The sequence below is a fragment of the Pan paniscus genome, chromosome 12 (assembly GCF_029289425.2).
Source record: "Pan paniscus chromosome 12, NHGRI_mPanPan1-v2.0_pri, whole genome shotgun sequence".
Classification (NCBI taxonomy): domain Eukaryota; kingdom Metazoa; phylum Chordata; class Mammalia; order Primates; family Hominidae; genus Pan; species Pan paniscus.
The window spans coordinates 111,252,415-111,279,597 of NC_073261.2; the positions used below are offsets into that span (position 1 = coordinate 111,252,415).

Here is a 27,183-nt window from a genome sequence, read left to right on the forward strand (position 1 = left end):
GTGTTTTAGGAGACTGGGAAAGCAGACAGACAAGAAAAATGTAGTAAGATTACTGGGGCCCCTTAAGGGCATCCTAATGAGTGCCTCTTTCAGTTTTTAATTGTAGCCGTACTTAGGAGCTCTCAAAATGTTAACAATGTCTGCTGTATTCATCAGTTCTCATGCTGCTATGCAGAAATACCTGAGACTGGGTAATTTATAAAGAAAAGAGGTTTAATTGACTCATGGCTGGGGAGGCTTCAGGAAACTTACAATCATGGAGGAAGGCACCTTTTCACAGGGTGGCAGGAAAGAGAATGAGTGCCCAGCCAAGGGGGAAGCCCCTTCTAAAACCATCAGATCTTGTGAGAACTCACTCACTATCACAGCAACAGCACGGGGGAAACCACCCCCATGATTCAGTTATCTCCACCTGGTCCCGCTCTTGACACATGGGGGTTATTACAATTCAAGGCAAGATTTGGGTGGTAACACAGAACCAAACCATATTATCTGCTGTCCTTAGAATTTTCATGGTTTGGACAAACCCACCTCCTCTCCAGTGCTTTGGCTTTTCTTGGACTTACCCTGCTGTTCATTCTTCACTTTTTGCTCTCCTCTTGCCTGGTGCCTGCTTTTATCTTTATGCAGATTTCCATGTTGATTAAAACATTTAGAATCTTCCCTTTCCAATTCAGGCAGTTCTGTACTATAAAGTACAAATATTAGGTTTCCTTACCTACATAACTTCGTAGTAGTGGTGATTTGAACTGTGCATGGACCATAGTAAGTATGAAAATACATATTTGCTACTTTTTAAAATTAATATTGTAGTTGCTGCTGCTTTGTTGTTACCGAACCCTACACTAGTCCTGTAGTGAGAATCCAAAGGAAGTTTGAGATATGGTCCCTAATTCTAGTGGACTTGCAACCTAGGAAAACAGTGTATTCACTCACAAAAACAAAGCAAGGAATACAAGATAGCATGATAGTGAGTTCTGAATTTGAGGATTATAATTTTCCTATACCCTAGCTCATTTGATATTCACACACATCTTGTGAGCGTGATTATTAAGCAAGTATTATCATCTCCTGTCTGAAGGTCAGATTACTAGAGAGTGATTGGCCAAAGTTCAACAAGCAGGAGATATCCAATTCCTTTTTCAAACACAGGTCTCCTGATTCCAAATTTGATGTTGATCGCATGAGATTGCATGACACTTTCCTGCTAAAGGAACTGAAAAGAGAAGGGTCATTGTAGCCTGATATAGCCATGTAGGCAGAGCCAAGACATAAGTATTTTGCATGCCTATCAGCCTATACAAAGTCTTACCTTTAGTAAGTTGGAAAGTTAATTTGGCCCAAATGGACCATATGCTATGAAGAGTCCCTCGAAAGACAAGTAAAGAAGTTTGCATATGATGTGGAAAGGAAACACGAAGCCAATGAATACTTGTGAATAGTGGCATGAATTGGAGAAAAGATGATTGAAGGATGTCAGTGTCACCACATAATAATAATAAGGGGAACTAATGCCTCCAAAAGTCTGTCCTAGGCACTCAGGCTGCACTCAAATTGTGGAGCAGATAAAACATTTTCATCCGTCTCCCTCGTCACATCCAGCCTTTCCACCAGATGCTATTATATAAGAGGAGGAAGAGATGTTGTAACATGACTGAATTGTCCCACCAGCTCCATGAAGTAAATTTGTCACCATTTTAACAGACACAGAATTTAAGTCCCAAGGAAGTTAGATAACTGCTCCCGTGTTTTATGAGCTAGAATTGACAAAGTCAGGATTCACATACAGGCGCGCTCCTAAACTCTTGCTTTCCACTACCTCCCTTGCCTGAGAAATTTGGCTGCAGAAGCCCATCCGGGGTGATTGTGATTAACTGGCCTGACTGGCAAGCTGAAAACTGCTTCTCTGTGCTTGGAAAATTATTTCACATTGGCGAAGGTAATCATTTAGTAGGAGAGATTGAAAATTGGCCAAAGGACCATGTACGCAGTATAATCATAAATGATAATGCATTCTGCTCCTGGAGAGGACTCTGGTGGGATGCTGAGCTGTTGGTGCTCATTAATAAGCTGGAAGGAGTACACTCTCCTTCCTGCAAAGCATGTGGATTCTAAATTCATAGGGGGTGTAAATCTTGGGGAAGACAGAGGAATAAATAAAAGATCTCAGAATTATGTCCAGCAAATACCAAAACATATTTTAACACGATAAAAGCAGTGAGGGAAAGGAATCTGAAAATAACCTCCCTACTACAGTGCTCTCCTCTTTCTGGCAAACTTCATGGTTCTGCAGCTGTTTATTACTCAACTGTAAATCTTTAGTGACTTGGACTCCCTTTGCTCTTCCATTCTTTCTTCATCGTATAAGCTCCCTCCTCTCATTTAAGTACCTTTCAAACTTACAGACAGATTTATCTCCTAATAGCTATTTCATAAATACACTATCTAGCCTGTGCAGTGAAGAAATTTATAATAAACAGCCATGCCCTTTCCTCACAGCTAGTGCCTACTGCTTCATCAAGTAGTGGCACCCATAGGATGTAAAATTGCAGCTATCGCAGGATGTCGACTTGACAGCCAGGGAGATCTCTTCATAAATGGGGATGGTAAACAAATAACTCAATTAAAGATGTGGAGGCAGAAAGGTAGAAATGGTTAATAATAGAGTCAGTGGAGCTGGAGATATAGCCAGGAAAGGCCCCGTAGTATAAAAGGTATTTGAGCTGAGTCTTAACTGATGAGGGTATTTGTCATGAGCATTACAGAAGGAAATATTAGAAAGATGGGAACATTCAAGACATATTTAGCAGTTTTAATAAAAACATGAAATAACCTAGTACCTTTAGTTAATTTTAAATAATATGGTATAAATTGGAGCATAGGATGAGGCCAGAAAGATAGGAAGAGGCCTGGGAATGAAAACTCTTGTATACCTGGCTAAAGGATAGACCTCATCTTGGGAATGGATCAGTTAGACATAAGTTGTCAACCAGGTAGTGACATTGTCATATTTTTGTTTTAGAAAGATTACTTTTAGCCTGGGTGCAGTGGCTCACACCTGTAATCCCAACACTCTGGGAAGCTGAAGCGGGCGGATTGCTTGAGGCCAGGAGTTCAAGACCAGCCTGGCCAACGTGGTGAAAACCCTGGAGTCCCAGCTATTTAAAAGGCTGAGGTGGGAGGATCTCTTGAGCCCAGGAGGTGGATGTTGCAGTGAGCCAAAATCATGCCACTGCATGCCAGCCTGAGCAACAGAGTGAGACCCTGTCTCAAGAAAAGATACATATATCTCACCACTTTTGTGATGATTGGAGAAAGGAGCAGAAGTGGAGGGCCACAGAAATTTCATTGTGAAGCCTCTTGCAGCCTGATGTGGGAGAGATGATGGTGGCCCAAGCTGAGGCATGAGCAGCAAACACCTGGATTTGGGCTCATTACTGCAATGTGGGCATGTGTGCTACCTGCATTTGTTTTCATACTGTATTTTCCTGAATGTGCCTTGAGGAAATTCCACCAGCTATTTAACATTTTATTCACTGAATCACCTCGCAGAGTTCCTTAATCATTATAGAACCATTTTTTGTCCAGTATGCCTCATCTGATGAGGGCCTTTTTATGCCACCCTATGAGTAAAAAGACTATGAAAGATTGATGCCATTTGATCACCAGGTATTCAAAGTTCTCATGAGGAGAACAGAGAAAACAATTTTAAATGAACATAGACACAGGAAAATCTGGGAAACTTTATTCTTTAATGTTGTAGGCTCTCAGTGTGTTGAAATGAATTGAATCTTGATAGATCTTAGACACATCATAAGCTATTTTAATAGTAGCGGGGTAATGTAGAAAGAGACAGGTTTATAGTCAGACCTTCCAGAGTTTCTATCCAGTTTTGACTTTGGGAAAATTACTCTATATTCTGAGTTAAGTTTTTGCCTTTGTATAATGAGGAACTATAACCACTACTGTATACATATAGATTAGTTTTAGAGTGTTTTTAGACACAAGTAAAAAGACAATTAAAATTGGTTTAACTACCAGAAAATTTACTGGCTCTTGTAAGTGAAAGATCCAGAGGTGGGGCTGACTTCAGGGCTGGCTGTGCAAGCAGCAGGCATCATCACGGAGCCAGTTTCTTTCCATTTCTTTTCTCTACTTTCTGTCATGTTAGTTTCACCATAAAGTACTTTGTTGTAGTAGTTGCAGGACGATACCTGGTAATAACTGGGGCTATGTTGCTTCCTGATTCACATCCATCCAGATAGAGTGACAGAGCCTCCTACAAGACCAAACAGAAAGTTCTAAGCTTTATGCTGGTTAGAGCACTCCTGAATCAACCCTGTGGCCCCTGGTATGGCAGATGCTAATTAGCACCAGCCTGGATTACCTGTCACTCTGGTGAGAGGGATGAGATTGCCCTGGATGATCTAACTCTTGGTTTTGCATGATCCTGAGTAGTTTGAAGTGTTAGGATAAGACCTAGATTTTCATATCAACATTTGATTTTGCTATAAATACAGTGGACCTACTTTCAATGATCTTAATAATAACAATTTGTGGTATATACCACTACAAGCATGTAATAGAAGATTTCTAAATGGAAAATGTGAATGAATGCTTTCAAATTTTGTTAAGGCCTGTATGTGCTCAATAACAATAGATGTATTTATTACTGATTTCAGTAACATTTCATCTCATTTCTAACATTTTTCATGCCCCTCTCCATGAAGATAAAGGTGACCTTCAAGCTATTGAAAAACTTAGGAATGTATTAGCTTGTATCATTGCTGAAAGTGAGCAGTAAAAAAGAGAGGGCCATCTACACTTTGCTGAAGAGTAATACTATTTCTGTGGTTATTGTACAAGGCAAAGGGTTAAGTTTAAGGTAAAGTGGCCTATACCCTGCATTACTCACTTTTATTATATGAGCAATTGATAATTAAGCAAAAAAGCATAATTATGGTGATGTTATGTTAAGTGTATAAATGAATGTGACAAGACAGGTATGGTTATTTTTGTGTTTGAATATTTTATTAGCTTTAGTAAAGCAAAAATTTTCAAACTTAACTTTCACTTTCATTTGCATAATATTTAAAATACCGTTTCATCATATTCTATACGATTTATAAACAGCACTTAACGTGCTATACTAAGCACTGAGAAGAAAAGAATGACTAAGTGGGGGTTCACAGCCTGGTGAGGAGAGTGTACACCATAAAAGCACACACAGCATTTGGCATCAGCACACAGAGAGATGACTGTTAGGCTATTAGCAAAACATAAAGTGATTTATTGTTTTAATGAAGTTAGTTAAATATAGCTGAGATAATTTGATGTCTCTTTTGTGGCTCCAATGTTTGCTGGCTCCTGCAAGCCATCCTGTTATCATCAGAGCAGATTTACAGGTGCTTTAAAAATTCTGAGTTATAACTCACTAGTGGGTCCTGTAATTAGTTTGAGCATTGTGGTCAGCATTAAAGACACACAAGCAAAACAGACCACTAGACTGTGGATTAGGATCGGAAACATCAGAATGTATCTCCCCTTAGTAGGGGGTCATATCATTTCCTGACATTTTTGTTTGCTTTCAATATATGCAAATATGTCTGTGTATATATGTATAATAATTGACTTTTGATACATAATATTGTTTCTTACTGTTGGTCTTGGGCAAAAAAGTTTGAAAGCTGCTGTGTCAACTTACTGGCAGCTGACGACATACATCAGAGGAGTGCCTGCTCCAGGAGCTGGCATAAGACAGCATAGTAGTGTTTTTCAGTCCTTTAACATAATGTCATTTACAACCGAAATTGCCTGTCTCCTTCAACCCCATCCACTCTGTCCAGACTCTTGCAGTGACCACCTCACTGTACCTCTGTTTCAAGTCCCAGGACCCACCTCCATTCACCTCCTAAACTCACCGTTGGCCAGTTGGTTGGGTCACTCAGAAGCTTAAAGGCTCCAGAGCTGCACACTTTCTTTGCTATTAGAATTAACCAGGAAATGCTCATGCAAGATACTGGTTTCTTTCCACGAATGCCGATGTCTTTCCCAAACCCACGGATTGAGTCAGTAAGCCTGATAAGAGCCAGGGAATTTGCGTTTTTGAGGTTGCACTTAGGTAATTTCAATACAGGTGGTCTGAAAATCACACTTTAGGAAAACAGTGCTCCAAAGCTGTGAACTTGAACCTTTTTTACTCATGTAGCTAAATTAAAATCACCTGATTACCTCTCACACACTTGATATCTAAAAATTTTATAATTTTAAATGATTACAAAGGAAGGCATAGTTTCCAGCACATTTTAAATATTCACATTTAAAGTAAAACTGTAACATAGCTCTATTTGTATACAACATATGTGATTTGATATCTACTGCTATCACTTAAAAACATACAAGAACACATCTACAGCTGTCAGAAAGGTTGCATCTTTCCTTTTCCTCAAACCATTTCTACTGTGTCTTTTGTCAAAGAGAAATAAAGCCAGATACTTTTTAAAGGCAGTAAAGACAGATTTTCTTAAGTACTAACTACTGCAGAGGGAAGAGAGCCCAGCATAAACCAAGCTCAGCTTCACCAAAACAAAAAAGGCAGAATACTTTTTCAACACTGGGGTGTGTGAAAGGAAAGGCACAAGGGGCATTAAGGGAGGTTTGGTCCATGTAACTGAACCATCTTGGTTTGTAAATTGGCACTTATCTGGAGAAGAAACAAACTGCTCATGTCTTTATGACAGCAGGTAGTTGTGCAAGTTGGAACAAGGCGCCCATGGAAGTGAGGCCCTTACCCTCCCACAGAGAGTTGGCTCCTTGAGTGTTTATATTGCAAAGAGACTGATCCCAGGTCCTTCAGGAAACACACTAGGTGGTAGAAGATTTACATCTCAAAGGGACAGAGAAAGGATTATAATTGCAAGCTTTCTAAAGTAACTGCTGTAAAGGGGGTTGAGGAGCCTATTGGCTTATCACCAGGTGTTGGCTAGAACAAACAATACATTCTACTGACAGCTTTGAACTTTCTTGGCATTTTGAGGGGGAGTGGAGTCATTCTAGGGACATGGCCTTGCTAGAAGCCCTGCTAAAATTTGGTCAAGCATATTAATGCAGGGGTTTGGATGGAGTCATTTTGTGTGGAGAGTTTGTGTAGTTTTCACTTTCATATAATTTTATTGTAATGCAGTTCAATGTCTTTGTGCTTAAAATCATGTTTCTCTGCATCAGAGATAATCAAATAGAAAGTAACATTTAAAAAATGTCTTGTGACTCTAGGGTTTCAACGTTTTTTTTTTAAAATCTATATTCAGTTATTTTTTCAATTATTGCAGCATATATTTGATCAGAGCAGCATTGATGTATCGGGGGAACCCACCCCCAATATTTCAACATAGGTTCTTTCTATTTTCCCTAAGTGTTGGCCGATCTGAGAAATAAAGAGAAAGAGTACAAAGAGAGGAATTTTACAGCTGGGCCGCTAGGGGTGACATCACATATTGGTAGGTCCTTGATGCCCATCTGAGCTGCAAAACCAGCAGGTTTTTATTAAGGACTTCAAAAGGGGACGGGGTGTATGAACAGGGAGTAGGTCACAAAGATCACATGCTTCAAAGGGCAAAAAGGAGAACAAAGATCACATGCTTCTGAGGCCAATAAAGATCACAAGGCAAAGGGCAAAATCAAAAACTCCTGATAAGGGTCTATGTTCAGCTGTGCACGTATTGTCTTGATAAACATCTTAAACAACAGAAAACAGGGTTTGAGAGCAGACAACTGGTCTGACCTCAAATTTACCAGGGCGAGGTTTCCCAATCCTAGTAAGCCTAAGGGTACTGCAGGAGACCAGGGCATATTTCAGTCCTTATCTCAACCACGTAGGACAGACACTCCCAGAGCGGCCGTTTATAGACCTCCCCCCAGGAATGCATTCCTTTCCCAGGGTATTAATATTAATATTCCTTGCTAGGAGAAGAATTTAGGGATATCTTCCCTGCTTGCACGTCCATTTATAGGCTCTCTGCAAGAAGAAAAATATGACTCTTTTTGCCCAACCCCGCAGGCAGTCAGACCTCATGGTTCCCTTCCTTTCCCTTGTTCCCTAAAATCGCTATTATTCTGTTCATTTTCAAGGTGCACTGATTTCATATTGTTCAAACACACATTTTACAATCAATTTGTACAGTTAACGCAATCATCACAGTGGATCTGAGGTGAGGTACATCCTCAGCTTACGAAGATAACAGAATTAAGAGATTAAATGTAAGACAGGCATAAGAAATTATGAGTATTAGGGAAGTGATAAATGTCCATGAAATCTTCACAATTTGTGTTCCTCTGCCGCGGCTCCAGCCAGTCCCTCCGTTCGGGGTCCCTGAGTTCCTGCAACATTGATTTATGTTTTTGATAAATAACTATTAAATATAAAAATAAAATTATATTCAAAATGCACATCTTAATGAGGTAGAGATTTAAATATTGTTTTTAACTAGTTTATGTGCTCTTGGATGACTATTGTTAGATTGTGATTGAGTTCAATGTCAGTTTTCTATTTTATATTTGCATAGATATGAGTACTTAAAAACCTTGTTCACATAAATAAGTGGATGGAGAAGTTTTGCCATAGCAGATTCACTTAATTCTTTGAATTTCTTATAAGTTATAGACCAAAAATCATATAGCAAACTTTTGTTAAAAATTAATTTTTAATGATTTATCAGCAGACGCCTCATTTAGATCCTTCATAAATTGTGTTGAAAGCACAGCATTGGGCCTGTAATCCCAGCACTTTGGCAGGCTGAGGTGGGCAGATCACCTGAGGTCAGGAGTTTGAGACCAGTCAGGCCAATGTGGTGAAACTCCGTCTCAACTAAAAATACAAAAATTAGCTAGGTGTGGTGGCAGGCTTTTGCAATCTCAGCCATTTGGGAGGCTGAGGCAGGAGAATCTCTTGAATGCAGGAGGCAGAGGTTGCAGTGAACCAAGATTGTGCCACTGCACTCCAGGGTGAGTGACAGAGAGAGACTCAAAAAAAAAAAAAAAAGGAAATTAAATGGGAGATGTTACAACTGATACCACAGAAATACAAAAGATCATTCAGAGCTACTATGAACACCTTTACACACGCAAACTAGAAAACCCAGAGGAGGTGGATAAATTCCTGGAAATATCCTAGATTAAATCCGGAAGAAATAGAAACTCTGAACAGACAAATAACAAGTAGCAAGACTGATACAGTAATTTTTAAAATTGCCAACCAAAAAAGTCCAAGACCAAATGGATTCACAGCTGAATTTTATCTGGCATTCAAATAATTAGTACCAATCTTACTGAAACTATTCCAAAAGATAGAGAAAGAGGGAATCTTTCCTAAATCATTCTGGGAAGCCAGTATCACCCTAATACCAAAACCAGGAAAGATGTAACAAAAAGGGAAAGCTATGGACCAATATCCCTGATGATCATAGATGCAAAAATCCTCAACAAAATAACCAAATCCAACAGCATATCAAAAAGATAATACTGCATAATCAAGTGGGTTTTATACCAGGGATGCAGGGATGAATTAACATATGTAAGTAAATAAATGTGATATATCACATAAACAGAATTAAAAACAAAAATCATATGGTCACCTCAATAGGTGCAGAAAAAGTATTTGACAAAATCCAGCATCCCTTTATGATTAAAACCCTCAGCAAAATTGGCATATAAGGGACATACCGCAAGGTAATAAAAGGCATTGCTGACAGACCCACAGCCAACATTATACTGAACAGGGAAAAGTTGAAAGCATTTTCTCTGAGAACTGGAATAAGACAAGGATGCCCACTTTCACTATAATGTTGATGCTATTCAGCATCATGCTGGAAGTCCTAGCCAGAGCAGTCAGACAAGAGAAAAAAATAAAGGGTGTCCATATTGGTAAAGAAGAAGTCAAACAGCCACTATTTGCCAATTGATATGATTGTATACCTTGAAAACCCTAACGACTCATCCAAAAAGCTTCTAGGTCTTATAAATGAATTCAGTAAAGTCTCAGTGTACACAAATCAGTGGCACTGCTAAGCAACAACAATGACCAAGCTGAGAATCAAGTCGAGAACTCAACCTTTTTTACAACAGCTGCAAAAAATAATAATAATAATAAAATACTTAGGAATATAAGCAAGGAGGTGAATGATCTCTACATGGAAAACTACAACACACGGCTGAAAGAAATCATAAATGACAGAAACAAATGGAAACACATCCCATGCTCAAGGATAGGTAGAATCAATATTGTGAAAATGACCATATTGCCAAAAGCAGTCTATAAATTTAATGCAATTCCCACCAAAATACGATCATCATTCTTGACATAACTAGAAAAAAAATCCTAAAATTCATACAGAACCCAAAAAGAGTCTTCATAGCCAAAGCAAGACTAAACAAAAAACAAATCTGGAGGCATCATGTTACCTAACTTCAAACTATACTATAAAGCTATATTAATAGTTACCAAAACAGCACTGTACTCGTATGAAAATATGCATATAGACCAATGGAACAGAATGGATAACCCAGAAACAAAGCCAAATACTTACAGCCAACTGATCTTTGACAAAGCAAACAAAAACAAAGTGGGGAAAGGTCACTCTATTCAACAGATGGTGCTGGGATACTTCATTGGCAAGCCACCTGTAGAAGAATGAACCTGACTCCTCATCTCTAACCAAATACAAAAATTAACTCCAGATGGTTCAAAGACTTAAATCTAAGACCTGAAGCATAAAAATTCTAGAGGATAACGTTGGAAAAACTCTTCTAGACATTGGATTAGGCAAAGAGTTTATGACCAAGAACCCAAAGCAAATGAAACAAAACCAAAGATAAATAGATGGTACCTAATTAAACTAAAAAGCATCTACACTGCAAAAGAAATGATCAGCTACTCAACAACCTACAGAGTGGGAGAAAATATTCACAAACTAAGCATCTGATAAAGGACTAATCCAGAATCTACAAGGAACTCAAACAAATCAGCAAGAAGCAAGCAAACAATCCCATCAAAAAGTAAGCAAAGACATGAATAGATGCTTCTCAAAAGGAGATACACCAGTGGCCAAAAAACAAGAAAAAATGTTCAACATCACTAATTATCAGGGAAATGCAAATCAAAACTACAATGAGATGCCATCTTATTCCTGCAAAAATGGCCATAATTTAAAAATCAAAAAATAATAGATGTTGTTGTAGATATGATGAAAAGGGAACATCTTTACACTGCTGGTGGGAATGTAAACTAGTACAACCACTATGGAAAACAGTACTGGAGATTCCTTAAAGAACTAAAATAGAACTAACATTTGATCCAGCAACCCACTAGTGGGTATTTAACCCAGAAGAAAAGAAGTCATTATATGAAAAAAACACTGACACACGCATATTTATAGCAGCACAATTCGCAATTGCAAAAATATGGAACCAGCCTAAAATGCCCATCAGCCAACAAGTGGATAAAGAACATGTGAGATACACGTGTGCACACACACACACACACACACCCCATGGAACACTACTCAGCCATAAAAAGAAATGAAATAATGACATTCTTAGCAACCTGGATGGAGTTGGAGACCATTATTCTGAGTAACTCAGGAGTGGAAAACGAAACATCTTATGTTCTCACTTATAAGTGGGAGCTAAGCTATGAGGACTCGGAGACATAAGAATGACATAATAGACTTTGAGGACTTGGTGGGGAAGGGTGGAGGGGAATGAGAGATAAAATACTACGCGTTGGATATAGTATACACTGCTCCAGTGATGGGTACACCAAAATATCAGAAATCATCACTGAAGGACTTTTCCATGCAAACGCCACCTGTTCCCCCAAAACTATTGAATTTTTTAAAAAATAACTTAGAAGAAAAAAAAGAAAGCAAAGCACTGGGAACCTTGTGACATGCAAGAAGAAGTTTGTTATCCAGTCACTGTGTAATCACCTTTCTACCACTTTGTAATCACTTTCTACCACTGCACAAACGGAGACCCCAGCTTTGCAGTAAAGAAAGAGTTTAATTGACTCTAGGCCAGCTGTGCCATGCTGGAAATGGAGTTATCACTTAATCACTTGAAGCCTTCTAAGTTAAGGTTTTTTAAAATGCAGTTTGGGGGAAGGGGTGTGGGTGGCTAGGAAATGGGTGCTTGCTGCTGATTAATTGGGTACAATCATAGGAGTGTAGGAAGTGAGCCTCCTGGGTGCCCAATTGCTTCTGGGTGGGTCCGGGTGGAGCCATGGATCTCAGACATGCAAAACACATGAATAGGTATCTCAGAAGGCCAGTCTACAATAGTGACGTTATCTGCAGGAGTAATTGGAGAAGTTGCATATCTTGTGACCCCAGAATGTAATAATGGCTGGCAATTGCTTATGTCTACATCTTAGGAGAATTCACGTTCCTCTCTCCTCTTAGCCTGATAGTCTCTCACTCACTTTACAAAGGCAGTTGAGTTTTGGGGCAAGGGCTGTTATCATTTAAACTGTAAACTAAATGTCTGACAGCTTGAAGGCTAAAGGCAAGATGGGGGTTGGCTAAATTAGATCTCCCCCACTGCCATAATTTTCTCACTGTTAAAATTTTTGCAAAGGTGGTCTCCATTGGAGTCTGTTATACACCAGCATTCTGAATTGTCCGTTTGGTGTTCTGGAGCTCTTTAGACATCAGAACAATGTATCAGAGTCAGACTCAGGAAGAGTGTCAGACATGCCTTTCTTGTGTTAGTTGAAGGCTGTTGTGAAAGGGGAGTTGGGAAAGAGCACAGGCTTCACACCTTGATCAGTTTTAGGAAAGAATACTTAGAGAAGGTGGAAATTAATTTAGAAACGGATTCCCTTTAAACTGCCTGTGCCTGCGTCCCTGTTAGAAGGCTTTGTGTGCTCGTGGCACACATACCTCAGTTTGGAGACCACTGGCCCAAGGTTAATGTGTAAGTTTCCCAGCATGGCACCCCCAGTGGCCCCAGCACCCTTTGCATCTCTTCTCTTGCTGGACAATCCCTTGCCTAAGCACACGCATACACACATTTGCACCACCAAGAGCTTTTCCAGGTATAGCTTGGGAGTGAGACTGGAGAAGGAATGATGTTTGGCTTTGGTGATCGAACTCCTGGGATGGTTTAATCTTTTTCAGAATTGATTCCCCCTCCTTTCCCAAATATACTACAGCTGCTGCTCTGCACCCACTCCCCTACCCCATGAGACATCTTGCGGTCGTGAGCTACTGTTTTTGGTGAGAATATATTATATCCTGTAGGTTTTTTGGAGCACAGTAAAAGGTTGAGAGTTACAGCCTTAGAACATTCTTCTTCTATAAAAGCCTTTATTTAATTAATTCCTCATTCTGTCCTCTTTGCCTGCAATCCACCCTCCCCTCCTTCTTCCACATGAACTCCTGCTGATGCTTCAAGTCCTGCTTCAGGTGTCACCTCCTTTTTAAAGACTTGCCTTTCTAAAACAATTTTTTTTCTTGGTGTACCCACATACTTAATTTATATTTCTGTCACATTTTATATATTTTTATTTCCATGTAGACTTTTCCATTAGGATGTATGTTCTTCCAGGATAGTGATTCTGTCTTAATTTACCTTTGTATCCTCTGTGCCAAGGCCAGGCCTAGCTCATAGCGAGTATGAAAGTGTTTGAACATGAAAAGGAGGAGGGAGAGATGGATGAAAAATAGGGTGAGTTTGTAAATGGAAACCTATAAAGAGAGGACATCTGTGTATTTTTTTAATTAGTTAAATAATAAACTGTTTGTAAACCCTGATTTTTTCCACCTCACTCTGTAGGTAGCACCTGGATTTTTCTTAAGTCACCTGCCATTTCCTAAATAACAGCCTTATGTTCAAAGTCATGCTATGTTCTTTTTTTTTAATTTTTATTTTATTATTTATTTATTTATTTATTTTTGAGATGGAGTTTCGCTCTTGTTGCCCAGGCTGGTGTGCAATGGCGCGATCTCAGCTCACTGCAACCTCCACCTCCCGGGTTCAAGTGATTCTCCTGCCTCAGCTTCCTGAGTAGTTGGGATTACAGGCATGCGCCAACACGCCCGGCTGATTTTGTATTTTTAGTAGAGACGGGGTTTCTCCATGTTGGTTGTGCTGGTCTCGAGCTCCCAACCTCAGGTGATCCAACCGCCTCGGCCTCCCAAAGTGCTGGGATTACAGGCATGAGCCCCTGTGCCCGGCGCTATGTTCATTTTTAAAAGAAAAAAAGTCTGCTTAGCAAGATTTCACAGCGGTGAAGTAGGTGCAGATGATGTAGGTCATCTTGGTGAATTATGAATCAAGCCATTAGCTAAAACCTCTGGTGCTGATTGTGTTGCTCTCCTGTTGGAGATCCTTTTATGCCTCCCAAGGCATGAAGATGATGATACTATCATCAGCTCAGTATGCAGGGCGCTTCCTCATGTTGTCATTTCTGCTTCATTCTTCCTCATTCTCTGACAGACTGTTACTTGTGTCAGCAGCATTTGAACCAGAGCAACTCCATCTTGAATAGGAGCTGGGTGAAATAAGGCTGAAACTTACTGGGCTGCATTCCCAGGAGGTTAAGGCCATCTAAGTCATAGGATGAGACAGGAAGTCGGCACAAGATACACGTCATAAAGACCTTGCTGATAAAACAGCTTGCAGTAAAGAAGCCAGCTAAAAGCCACCAAAACCAAGATGGTGACGAGAGTGAGCTCTGGTCATCCTGACTGCTACATTCCCACCAGCGTCATGACAGTTTACAAATGCCATGGTGATGTCAGAAGGTTATCCTATATGATCTAAAAAGGGGAGACATGAATAATACACCCCTAATTTAGCATATCATCAAGAAATAACCATTAAAATGGGCAATTAGCAGCCCCAAGGGCCTATGGAGTAGACATTCTTTATTCTTTTACTTTCTTAATAAATTTGCTTCCACTCTATGGACTTTGTTTGTTTGTTTGTTTATTATTATTATACTTCAAGTTCTAGGATATATGTGCAGAACGTGCAGGTTTGTTTCATAGGTATACACGTGCCATGGTGGTTTGCTGCACCCATCAACCCATCATCTACATTAGCTATTTCCCCTAATGCTATCCCTCCCCTAGTTCCCCACCCACCGACAGGCCCTGGTGTGTGATGTTCCCTTCCCTGTGTCCATGTGTTCTCATTGTTCAGCTCCCACTTATAAGTGAGAACATGCAGTGTTTGGTTTTCTGTTCTTGTGTTAGTTTGCTGAGAATGATGTTTTTCAGCTTCATTCATGGCCCTGCAAAGGACATGACTCATTCTTTTTTATGGCTGCATAGTATTCCATGGTATATATGTGCCACATTTTCTTTATCTGGTTTATCATTGATGGGCATTTGGATTGGTTCCAAATCTTTGCTATTGTGAACAGTGCCTCAGTAAACATACGTATGCATGTGTCTTTATAGTAGCATGATTTATAATCCTTTGGGTATATATTCAATAATAGGATTGCTGGGTCAAATGGTATTTCTAGTTCTAGATCCTTGAGGAATTGCCACACTGTTTTCCACATGGTCGAACTAATTTACACTCCCACCAACAGTGTAAAAGCGTTCCTATTTCTCCACATCCTCTCCAGTATCTGTTGTTTCCTGACTTTTTAATGATTGCCATTCTAACCGGCATGAGACGGTATCTCATTGTGGTTTTGATTTGCATTTCTCTAATGAACAGTGATGATGAGCTTTTTTCATATGCTTGTTGGCTGCATAAATGTCTTCTTTTGAGACGTGTCTGTTCATATCCTTTGCCCACTTTTTGATGAGGTTGTTTATTTCTTGTAAATTTGCTTAAGTTTTTTGTGGATTCTGGATATTAGCCCTGTGTCAGATGGATAGATAGCAAAAATTTTCTCCCATTCTGTAGACTGCCTGTTCACTCTGATGATAGTTTCTTTTGCTGTGCAGAAGCTCTTTAGTTTAGTTAGATTCCATTTGTCTACTTCGGCTTTTGTTGCCATTGCTTTTGGTGTTTTAGTCATTAAGTCTTTGCCCATGCCTATGTCCTGAATGGTATTGCCTAGATTTTCTTCTAGGGTTTTTATGGTTTTAGGTCTTATGTTTAAGTCTTTAATCCATCTTGAGTTAATTTTTGTTTAAAGTGTAAGGAAGGGATCCAGTTTCAGCTTTCTGCATATGGCTAGCCAGTTTTTCCAACATCATTTATTAAATAGGGAATCCTTTCCCCATTGCTTGTTTCTGTCAGGTTTGTCAAAGATCAGATGATTGTAGATGTGTGGCGTTATTTCTGAGGCCTCTGTTTTGTTCCATTGGTCTATATCTCTGTTTTGGTACCAGTACCATGCTGTTTTGGTTACTGTAGCCTTGTAGTATAGTTTGAAGTCAGGTAGCATGATGCCTCCAGCTTTGTTCTTTTTGCTTAGGATTGTCTTGGCAATGTGGGCTCTTTTTTGGTTCCATATGAAATTTAAAGTAGTTTTTTTCCACTTCTGTGAAGAATGTCAACAGTAGCTTGATGGTGACAGCATTGAAACTGTAAATTACTTTGGGCATCAGTATGGCCATTTTCACGATATTGATTCTTCCTATCCGTGAGCATGGAATGTTCTTCCATCTGTTTGTGTCCTCCCTTATTTCCTGAGCAGTGGTTTGTAGTTCTCCTCGAAGAGGCCCTTCACATCCCTTGTAAGTTGTATTCCTAGGTATTTTATTCTCTTTGTAGCAATTGTGAATGGGAGTTCACTCATGATTTGGCTCTGTGTTCATTATTGGTGTATAGAAATGCTTGTGATTTTTGCACATTGATTTGTATCCTGAGACTTTGCTGAAGTTGCTTATCAGCTTAAGGAGATTTTGGGCTGAGACGATGGGGTTTTCTAAATATACAATTGTGTCATCTGCAAACAGAGACAATTCACTTCCTCTTTTCCTAATTGAATACACTTTATTTCTTTCTCTTGCGTGATTGCCCTGGCCAGAACTTCCAATACTATGTTGAATAGGAGTGGTGAGAGAGGGCATCCTTGTCTTATGCTGGTTTTCAAAGGGAATGCTTCCAGTATTTGCCCATTCAGTATGATATTGGCTGTGGGTTTGTCATAAATAGCTCTTTTTATTTTGAGATACGTTTCATCAATACCTAGATTATTGAGAGTTTTTAGCATGAACGGGTGTTGAATTTTGTCAAAGACCTTTGGTGCGTCTCTTGAGATAATCATGTGGTTTTTTTCATTGGTTCTGTTTATGTGATAGATTATGTTTATTGATTTGAGTATGTTGAACCAGCCTTGCATCCCCGGGATGAAGCTGACTTGATCATGGTGGATAAGCTTTTTGATGTGCTGCTTTATTCAGTTTGCCAGTATTTTATTGAGGATTTTTGCATCGATGTTCATCAGGGATATTGGCCTGAAATTTTCTTTTTTTTTTTTTTTTTGTTGTGTCTCTGGCAGGTTTTGGTATTAGGATGATGCTGACTTCATAAAATGAGTTAGGGAGGATTCACTCTTCTATTGTTTGGATAGTTTCAGAAGGAATGGTACCAGCTCCTCTTTGTATCTCTGGTAGATTTCGGCTCTGAGTCCCTCTGGTCCTGGACTTTTTTTGGTTGGTAGGCTATTAATTGCTGCCTCAATTTCAGAACTTGTTATTGGTCTATTCAGGGATTCAACTTCTGGTTTAGTCTTGGGAGGGTGTATGTGTCCAGGAATTTATCCATTTCTTCTAGATTTTCTAGTTTATTTGTGTAGAGGTGTTTATAGTATTCTCTGATGGTAGTTTGTATTTCTGTGGGGTCAGTGGTGATATCCCCTTTATCACTTTTTATTGCATCTATTTGATTCTTCTTTTATTCTTTATTAGTCTGGCTAGTGGTCTATCAATTTTGTTGATCTTTTCAAAATACCAGCTCCTGGATTCATTGATTTTTTGAAGGGTTTTTTGTTTCTTTATCTCCTTCAGTACTGCTCTGATCTTAGTTATAGTTATTTCTTGCCTTCTGCTAGCTTTTCAATGTGTTTGCTCTTGCTTCTCAATAATTCTTTTAATTGTGATGTCAGGGTGTCAACTTTAGGTGTTTCCTGCTTTCTTCTGTGGTCATTTAGTGTTATAAATTTCCCTCTACACACTGCTTTAAATGTGTCCCAGAGATTCTGGTACATTGTGTCTTTGTTCTCATTGGTTTCAAAGAACATCTTTATTTCTGCCTTCATTTTGTTATTCACCGAGTAGTCATTCAGGAGCAGGTTGTTCTGTTTCCATGTAGTTGCGCAGTTTTGAGTGAGTTTCTTAATCCTGAGTTCTAATTTGATTGCACTGTGGCCTGAGAGACTGTTTGTTATGATTTCCATTCTTTTGCATTTGCTGAGGACTGTTTTACTTCCAATTATGTGGTCAATTTTAGAATAAGTGCAATGTGGTGCTGAGAAGAATGCGTATTCTGTTGATTTGGGGTGGAGAGTTCTGTAGATGTCTATTAGGTCTGCTTGGTCCAGAGCTGAGTTCAAATCCTGGATATCCTTGTTAACCTTCTTTCTCGTTGATCTAATATTGACAGTGGGGTGTTAAAGTCTCCCAGTATTATTGTGTGGGAGTCTAAGTCTCTTTGTAGGTCTCTAGGAACTTGCTTTATGAACCCGTATTGTCATTGGTTCTCTTTATGTGATGGATTTTATATCTATATAAATATATATAGATCTATAGATATAGATATATAGATAGAGGTATATATAGATATATATAGAGAGATATATAGATATATATATAGAGAGAGAGAGAGAGTAGCTCTTCTTGGTGCATTGATCCCTTTACCATTATGTAATGCCCTTCTTTGTCTCTTTTGATCTTTGTTGGTTTAAATTCTGTTGTATCAGAGACTAGGATTGCAACCCCTGCTTTTTTTCGTTTCCATTTGCTTGCTAAATATTCCTCCATTCCTTTATTTTGAGCCTGAATGGTCTCCTGAATACAGCACACTGATGGCTCTTGACTTTCATCCAATTTGCCAGTCTGTGTCATTTAATTGGGGCATTTAGCCTGTTTACATTTAAGGTTAATATTGTTATGTATAAGTTTGATCCAGCCATTATCATGCTAGCTGGTTATTTTGGCCGTTAATTGATGTGATTTCCTCATAGCATAGATGGTCTTTACAATTTGGTGTGTTTCTGCGGTGGCTGGTACTGGTTGTTTCTTTCCTTGTTTAGTGCTTCCTTCAGGAGCTCTGACTTCTTTCTTGAGCGAGATCCAGAAACCCTCTCTTGGCGTCTGGATCTGGACACCTTTCCCGTAACGCTTTCATTCTGCATTCCAGCCAAGCCCATGTACTTCTAGGTGCCCCACTTGCTCCTTTGACTAGTGATCTCTTCACATTCCTCCTTTCTTGTCTTAGTTTCTATTCCCTCTTGAGGACTCTCCTTGGAGATGTCACCTTTCAGCAACCCTTTCCTGACCTTGCATGCCTGTCACTTCCAGTCTGCAGAGTGCCCCTTCTGAGGGCTTCCATGGCACCTTGTGTTTACCCTGTTGTAGTTGTAGGATGATCATGCCTCTTTGTAATGTCTTTTATCTCTCCGTATTTACAACTAGACTTTGACATACCCAGGGGCAGGGCCTTGATCTAATTTTGTCACCAGCACTCAGCCCAAGGCAGATGCACGGTGTGCACTCAGTGGATGTATGTTGAATGAATAAACAGAAAGCCATCAGTAGCTTGATGCCGTTGTGCCCCTTCCTGCATGACTTCCGATCCAGGGTGGCATTGTCCCAATGGCAAACATTTGGTCTCAGTTTTTTGTTTCTTTGTTTCAAGTCACTTAAAGTGTCCTTTTTTAATGTCTCCTAGGGCCTTCTTACAGGAATTACTTACTGCAGAGTAACTGGGTAATTTTGGAGCATTCTGAACCACAACTTTCCAGGGACATGTTGAGAACATGTAATTTTATTGCACTTGTAAAGAAGCTTTGTTTTCTCCGTATGTTGATCAGAGTTGTTCAGTAATTTAATAGCTATTTACTTTTTGTCTGCAGTGTGTTAGACATTATGTTAGGTCTAGGGATACAGAGATTTTAAAAGCACAGTTTCTATCCTAAAGGATCTCATTGTTTAGTCAGGGAGATGTACAAGTAACTAGATAATTTCAATGAAATATTCTTTGATATAGGTCAGGAAGGCTCCTCAGAGGAGTGAACCCCTGCACTGATTCCAGAAACACAGGCAAAGGCCTAAGAAAGGGTGATTATTTTTTTCTCAGATAACTATAGTTTTTAGTGTTTCTTTGAAATAAGATTTTCTTACAGTGTTTTAAAAATGGGAATCTAATGAGACATTTCCATGTAATTATCTTCAATATACAAGTGGCTCTCAGTGGCTTCCAAGTCAGATTCCTTATCTAGCCTGGCATTCCAGGCCACATATAACTTTCTCTCAGTTTATCTTTTCAACTAGAACTGTTTAATATTATAAATCAGAGATCAGAAAATGATGGCCTAGAGGTCAAATTTAGCCCACTGCCTGTTTCTGTACAACCCTTAGCTAAGATTGGCTTTTACATCTTTTTAAAGGATTGCAAAAACCAGCCAACCACCAAACAAACAAGAGTGTCTAATAGAGACTCTGTGTGGCCTGCAAAGCCTAACATATTTACTGTCCAGCCCTTTATGCCACACCATGTCTAAACTAAAGTGCTCTAGTAGTTAGAGATGTGTCATGAGCCCTCCTACTTACGTGCTTCCTCAAATGCACTTTTACTGTTCTCTTTTTAAACAGTGTCATCCATCCATCCATCCATCCGTCCGTCCGTCCGTCCATCCATCCATCCATCCATCCATCCATCCATCCATCCATCCTTCCATTCAACAGAGAGGCATTTGTTATGTATGAGCGACAATTCTGGGCTTTGGGAATGTAGCAGTGACAAACAATAAGCAATAGAAGCCCAGTATGTCAATTAGGAGGAAAAAGTACTGCAGGGCCAGGAGAAAGAGGTGGAGAGAGTGCCATGTTTCATGGAGTGGTCAGGGAAGGCCTCTCGGATAAGATGACATTTTTGTGAAGTCCCAAGAGAAGTAGAGGGTCAAGTCATGAGGGTGCCTGGGAGAACATTCCAAGTAGAGAGACCGATTACTGTGAAGACTCTGAGGGGGCCTGCAAGGGTGCCGGGGTGGTTGAAGTGGCCTGAGAGTGTGAAGGCAGGGAGGGGATAGGATCAGAGAGGCAGGGTGAGGGGAAGAGCAGATCGCATGGGGCCTGATAGGGCATGAAAGACTGGCTTTTATTCTTAGTGAGTTGGGAAGCCATTACACGGATTTGAGCAGAGGTGTGGCTGGAGCAGATGTGTGTTTTTAAGATACCATCGTGCTGCTGGGTAGTGCTGGAGTAACAAAGCAACCCCAGAGTCACAGTGGCCTAGCACAACAGACGCCTCCCTCAGGGTCCATACCCACTTGGGGTCTCCTCAAGTACCTTGTCAGGAGAAGGAGTGGGACTGGAAAATCGGGTGTGATTGCCTTAGCCAGAGTGATACATGACACTTCTCTCACGTTTCATGGGCCCACCTAGCCATGAAACTCTGTCTAACTACAAGGGGGTTGAGAAGCATAGAGAAGCGGATAAGATGTGTGGTGGAAACCACTGTCTGCTACAGCCCACCCTTTTATTCACCAAGCCTTCTTTCCACCACAGAACACACTCTGCTTCTCCACTGGAGGAAACCACCCAGGGTCCTAGTCACTCCAGGGAGCCCAAAGTTGGCATAATACTCAGTAGGCTGCGCATCAGGTCCAGCTGTGATCCAGACTGTGAACCAAATGGACAAATCCTCTGCCCTGTTTCCTCCACACCCACCCCAACACCCAACTTACATGGTGAAACAGGGACAAGATAATTGCATTAAGCACTCACCTTGGAAAGGGAGACAATAAGAGATATTTGGCAGACACGACTGTGAGGCAGACACGACTGTGAGGCAGCTTAAAAAATCTGCTGTACAGACATTATGAAGGCTTCCCTACTGTGGGGTAGGTAAGGGGCCTTAATTAGGCCTTAATTCTGCTTTCTAGGAGCAACCTTGTTATCCTTTGTTCTCCATGACCCCAGTTTCTTCCCTCCAGGGAAGACCTCCCCACTTCCTTCCTGGGCCACATGAGGAGTGGATGTTGGAGGCCTGTACCCTCAAGGTTGAAGGCCCAAGTGTTAAGTTTTAAATAGTCACAGGCATTCTCAGTCCAGGTTTGTGGTTTCTTGGGCAGCATCACTATCTCAGAAATTCAATCAGGTTCTTATTTATTTAATATCTGTTAGTGTCATGTGCCCGTAGCCACATCTACAGGGTCTTTTCATTTGTTTTGAAATATTGTTCTATATATCTTTGATGTATCACCCCTGTACATTCTCTCTCTCCACTTAAAGGGGGCTAGCTTAAAGCTATCAGGTTTCTGTTTAAGGATGACATCATTAATTGGATCTCTGCCCTGAGTCATTTTGTCCAATTGAAAGAATTTACGGAGTGTCACACCCTTGTTTTATCTCTTTCCTGAATCATTTTAATCTTCTAAAGGTTTTACTTGGCATTTGTTATATAAGGATTTCTCCATCTTATCTCTTACTCATGGGGTCTAGAATTAGTAAGTTGGTTTTTGTTTTTGTTTGTTTTTTAACCCAGTATGGCCCTGAATTTCTGGGCTGTTTCTCTATTCTGTTTCACTCCTGCTTCTGATCTGGACAGTACTTCATGTAATACCCACAGCATCACATAACATCCAACACATTTCTGGTGTTCCATTTCCCAAGTTCATTAGGGGTATGATCTGCCCCCCAAGTTACCACAGATAATAGTTTTATTAAGTATTTTTTATAGCATATCATAGATTACGGTGTTTTTCTAATCTTTTTTTTTTTCATTGCCTGATACCTGAAAACCAAAGCCACATATTGCCTCACTCTTGGTACCTGTTGTGTGTCAGAATAAGCTAAGGTTTGTAGTGGCTTTCGGTAGATAGTCTCTCATGCACCTAATCCAATAAAAGACTGCAAAGGGGCCTGTACCACAAAGTCACTTAAGGATCCAGGCTGATGGAAGCCCCATCATTTTGTATTGGCACCATCTGGGCCCCATGTTCTCCTTAATTGTTGTGGTTAAAAAAGGGAAACTGGATAGTGAGCCATGTGGGTTTTTTTATTGCCCGGCTCTGAAATGGTATATGTCACTTCTGCTCAGATTTCACTGGCTGGAACACAGCTCATCCTAACTACAAGGGAATTGACAAATGCAGTGGAAGAGTTGGAATGCTTGTGTTTGGTGAGCACCACTATCTCTGTCACACTGGGAGACAAGTTAGAACCGTTGCAGTGCTCTTTATGAGAGATGATGGTGGCTGGGAACTGAGTGGTGGCAGTGAAGGTGGTAGGAAGTGGTTAGAACCTAGATATATTTTGAAGCTTGACCCAATAAGATTTGCTGATGTCATCCATGATTCCTCAGTCCCTCCACCCCCTTCTCACTATATTATCTCCCATGATATATGTGGTTTCTTTATAAGCCTGGTTCATGTTTTTATCTCATTTTTTACAGGTCTTGGAAAGTAGATGTTTAGTACCTATTTATTAACTGATGAAACGGTTTAGCCACTTATCTTTATTTCAAAAAATCCATTATTATTTTTCATAGCAATTACTAATTGCTGCAGGGAACAGTTAAAAATATCATCTTGGTTTGATATTATAGTAATGATATACATGAATGACATGTTAATGCTGTGGGCTTAAGAAAAGAATGTTAAGAATAATGGTACCGTGGGGCCACTAGATACAGTAAAGAAATTGCCATTTGTTTTACTCTGGTACATTTTTTTTGAATCATTTCTTTCTTTTACTTCTGTTCCTTCCATTATGGAACAGTTTAAAGAAAATAAATCTACTAGATGTAAATTCAGTGTTAAACATATATTTTTTAATCATACCCTGGAGTCTTTCAGCAATGAACCTGTTTTTACAAAGTATAGTAATAAAAAGCTTGAATTAAGTAAAACGCCTAGTCAAATAAAACACTTTACATATTTTTAATCATAATATCATTCTGCTTCTTAGAGGTTCTAGCTGGCTCAGGAAAATTAACTTAGGATTGCATTTATTTACACTCTGCCTTGTTCAGTGTCAGGTTACATAGTTATTTTGAAATATTTAGTTCTCTTGAAGGATTATTTTAAATAGAAAATTTTCTAATGACACTGTAGTGATGAAGTCAAACAATTTAAACTCTTGAAAAAGTTGCACCTGTCTCTCATAACCTACAGCTAGTTTTCTGAAAGCATAGACTTCAGTGTGAGGGCTAGACTCAGTAATGCTGACGAGACAGTTTATACATACAAAGTAGGTGGGTTATGCACTTGGATGTTGGAGCAGAGGACTTGCCAGTGGAATGCTTGTAGAGGCTAGATTGACTCCAAGTGTCTCGATAATGAAACATGACTGGGAATTTGCCTTGCAAAAAAGAGGGAAAGGAGCATTTCCTTGAGACAAGACGGCAAGTAAAAGCACCAGGTAATGATAAAGAGTCAGTGTGGCTGTAGCTTAGGGTTTGAGTTACAATTATACCACGAAGCCAGAGACTTAGCTAGGGACCAGTTTGTGAAGGTTCTTGAGTTCCGTGCTAAGAAATTTGGGGAGCTTATTTAAAAAAAGGTTTTTCTAAAAGGGAATCATGTGACAAATTTATTAGGAAGATGACAAACTAACAGGGGAGAGGATGGCACATGTATTTTATCCATTGGTCAAATTAAATGTCAGCATCTGTTTACTGAGCACTTACTATGGGCAAGGCACTGTGCTGACTGTTTTACATATTGTCTTAAGTTCTTAAAGTTGTGCAGCAGGGGTCATTTTTTTTCATTTTGTAGATGAAGAAACTAAAGCTTGAAGCACTTTGTCAAGTTTCCTAAAGTCACACCAGTAGTAAATATTAAACACAAGTTTTCTGAATGTATTGTTCTTCCTGCTTACCATATATTCATTCCATGGTTGGTTGACAAAGGCGAGTCAAGACTTGGACAACAATGATCTCATCTGGACCTCTTTAAGGGAATAGGGACCCATTGTTTCATCCAGGACCCTACTTCCTGCCCATGTGAATTAGCTGCCTATCCCTATTCTGTAACCAGTCTGTTTTTGAAACTCTTCCATATCACACAATAGGCTAGGAAGAGTGTATACATTTGGCTAGCTGATGTAGCCAAGTAATTTCTGAAATTTATATTTCTTGGGGAAACAAATATGAATATAATAAAAGATTCACTCTGCTATAAACTCTTATTCAGTCTTGATTTTGTCATTCAGCATTCAACCAGCATGCACTCTCTAATAAACTTGGAGCCTGTGAAGATGCAGAAATCGTTGAGTGGAAGCTGTGTAATGTAAGGTGGCAGGGAGCACTGCACTTGGTAACCAAGTGTTCTGGATTCCAGTTTTTACTCTTCTCTTGTACACGATGACCCCTAACATGCCACTGAGCCTCCTGGAGCTCAGTCTCTTCATCTACATGTATGAAGGGAGGGGTGGTCTGTTGAACAAAACACAGATCTAGTATTTTGTACTTCTGAATCACAGGGAGGAGTTAACAGTTTATTTGTGGGCAAACACAGTAACATAATTAATACTTGTCAGTCAATGGTGGGCTCTGATTTTTTTAATGGCTTAGAGCCAGAAATCTGGTAAGAAGTGGGGACTACGGAACTTGTTTGAAAGCTGCATTTGCAGTGCGTTTCCAATTTCATTGGAAATAGTACTTTCCTAAAGATCTCTTTTATCAATATTTATATAGGATTAGGAAAATGTCCCCTATCAGCATTTTTTTGTTTGTTTTTTGAGACAGAGTCTCGCTTTGTCGCCCAGTCTGGAGTGCAGCGGTGGGATCTCGGCTCACTGCAGCCTCCGCCTCGCGGGTTCACGCCATTCTCCTGCCGCAGCCTCCTGAGTAGCTGGGACTACAGGCGCCCGCCACCACGCCCGGCTAATTTTTTTTTTTTTTTTTTTTTTGTATTTTTAGTAGAGACGGGGTTTCACCATGTTAGCCAGAATGGTCTCGATCACCTGACCTCGTGATCCATCCATCTCAGCCTCCCAAAGTGCTGGGATGGCAGGCGTCCTGTCAGCATTTTAAAGTCATAACTCTGTTGAGTGACTTGGAGGGAGCTAGTAGGAAAGGAAGGGTCTGGGGGGCAGTTTACCTCCTGGTGTGGTCACTCATGCCATGTATTTCAGCCTAGTCCTGCTTTTCAGAATGACCAGACATGTACAATGACTGCTTTTAGGAAGTAGAAAAAAAATGAGAGTCTGTCGTAGGAGTCTTTATCTCTTTTTATTAAAACAAAAAAATCAACACGTCCTTTTGAGGATATAGTAAAAATGTACTTGAGTAGCTGACAGAAGACTACAGCCCAGGATCCAAAGCAGCACAAATCAGTGAGGCCTGAGAAGGCGCTAGCATCTCTCATAGGTGTCTGCTTCCTCCATCAACAAAGCACAAAGTTTAGACTTAGTTTTGTATTCTTGACGCTAAGAGCTTAATATTTTAATATTAGAAAAATATAACTCCTGCACATTCTTGAGGATAGTATTTTATTAATTAGAAAAATATAACTCCCATATATCTAACACAGTATACAGGAATCTGATGCGTGTCACTGAATAAATGGGTGAAAACGATGTTTCGAATCTTTGGAAAGAAGGAAAGAAAAAAAATAGCTCATAATCCTAACACCTTAATAATATATATATATGTATATGCATATGTCTGAGTACATATTGATTATATTTTTATACATACATATACTTTATATGCATGTACAGGTTGAATTTCCTGAATCTAGGAATCTGAAATGCTCCAATATCTGAAACTTTTTGAGTGCCAACATGGTGCTCAAAGGAAATGCTTATTGGAGCATTTTGGATTTCAGCCTTTTGAATTAGGGATGCTAAATTAGCAAGTATTCCAAAATCCAAAAAAAAAAAATCTAAAATCTAAAATACTTCTGGTTCCAAACATTTCAGATAAGCAATACTCAACATATATATATATACACACACACACGCACACATACACACACACATAAAATAGAAAATATATAAATGCACACATACACACACATAAAATAGAAAATATATAAAATACATATATTGT

The 27,183-nt window shown here is 39.6% G+C and overlaps 1 protein-coding gene across 3 annotated transcripts in view; it reads left to right on the top strand.

Annotated features, from left to right (window-relative positions):
- The window catches only part of NBAS (NBAS subunit of NRZ tethering complex), a 393,407-nt gene that overhangs the window by 294,841 nt on the left and 71,383 nt on the right, over window positions 1-27,183 (top strand). The gene's annotated exons all lie outside the window — the stretch shown is intronic.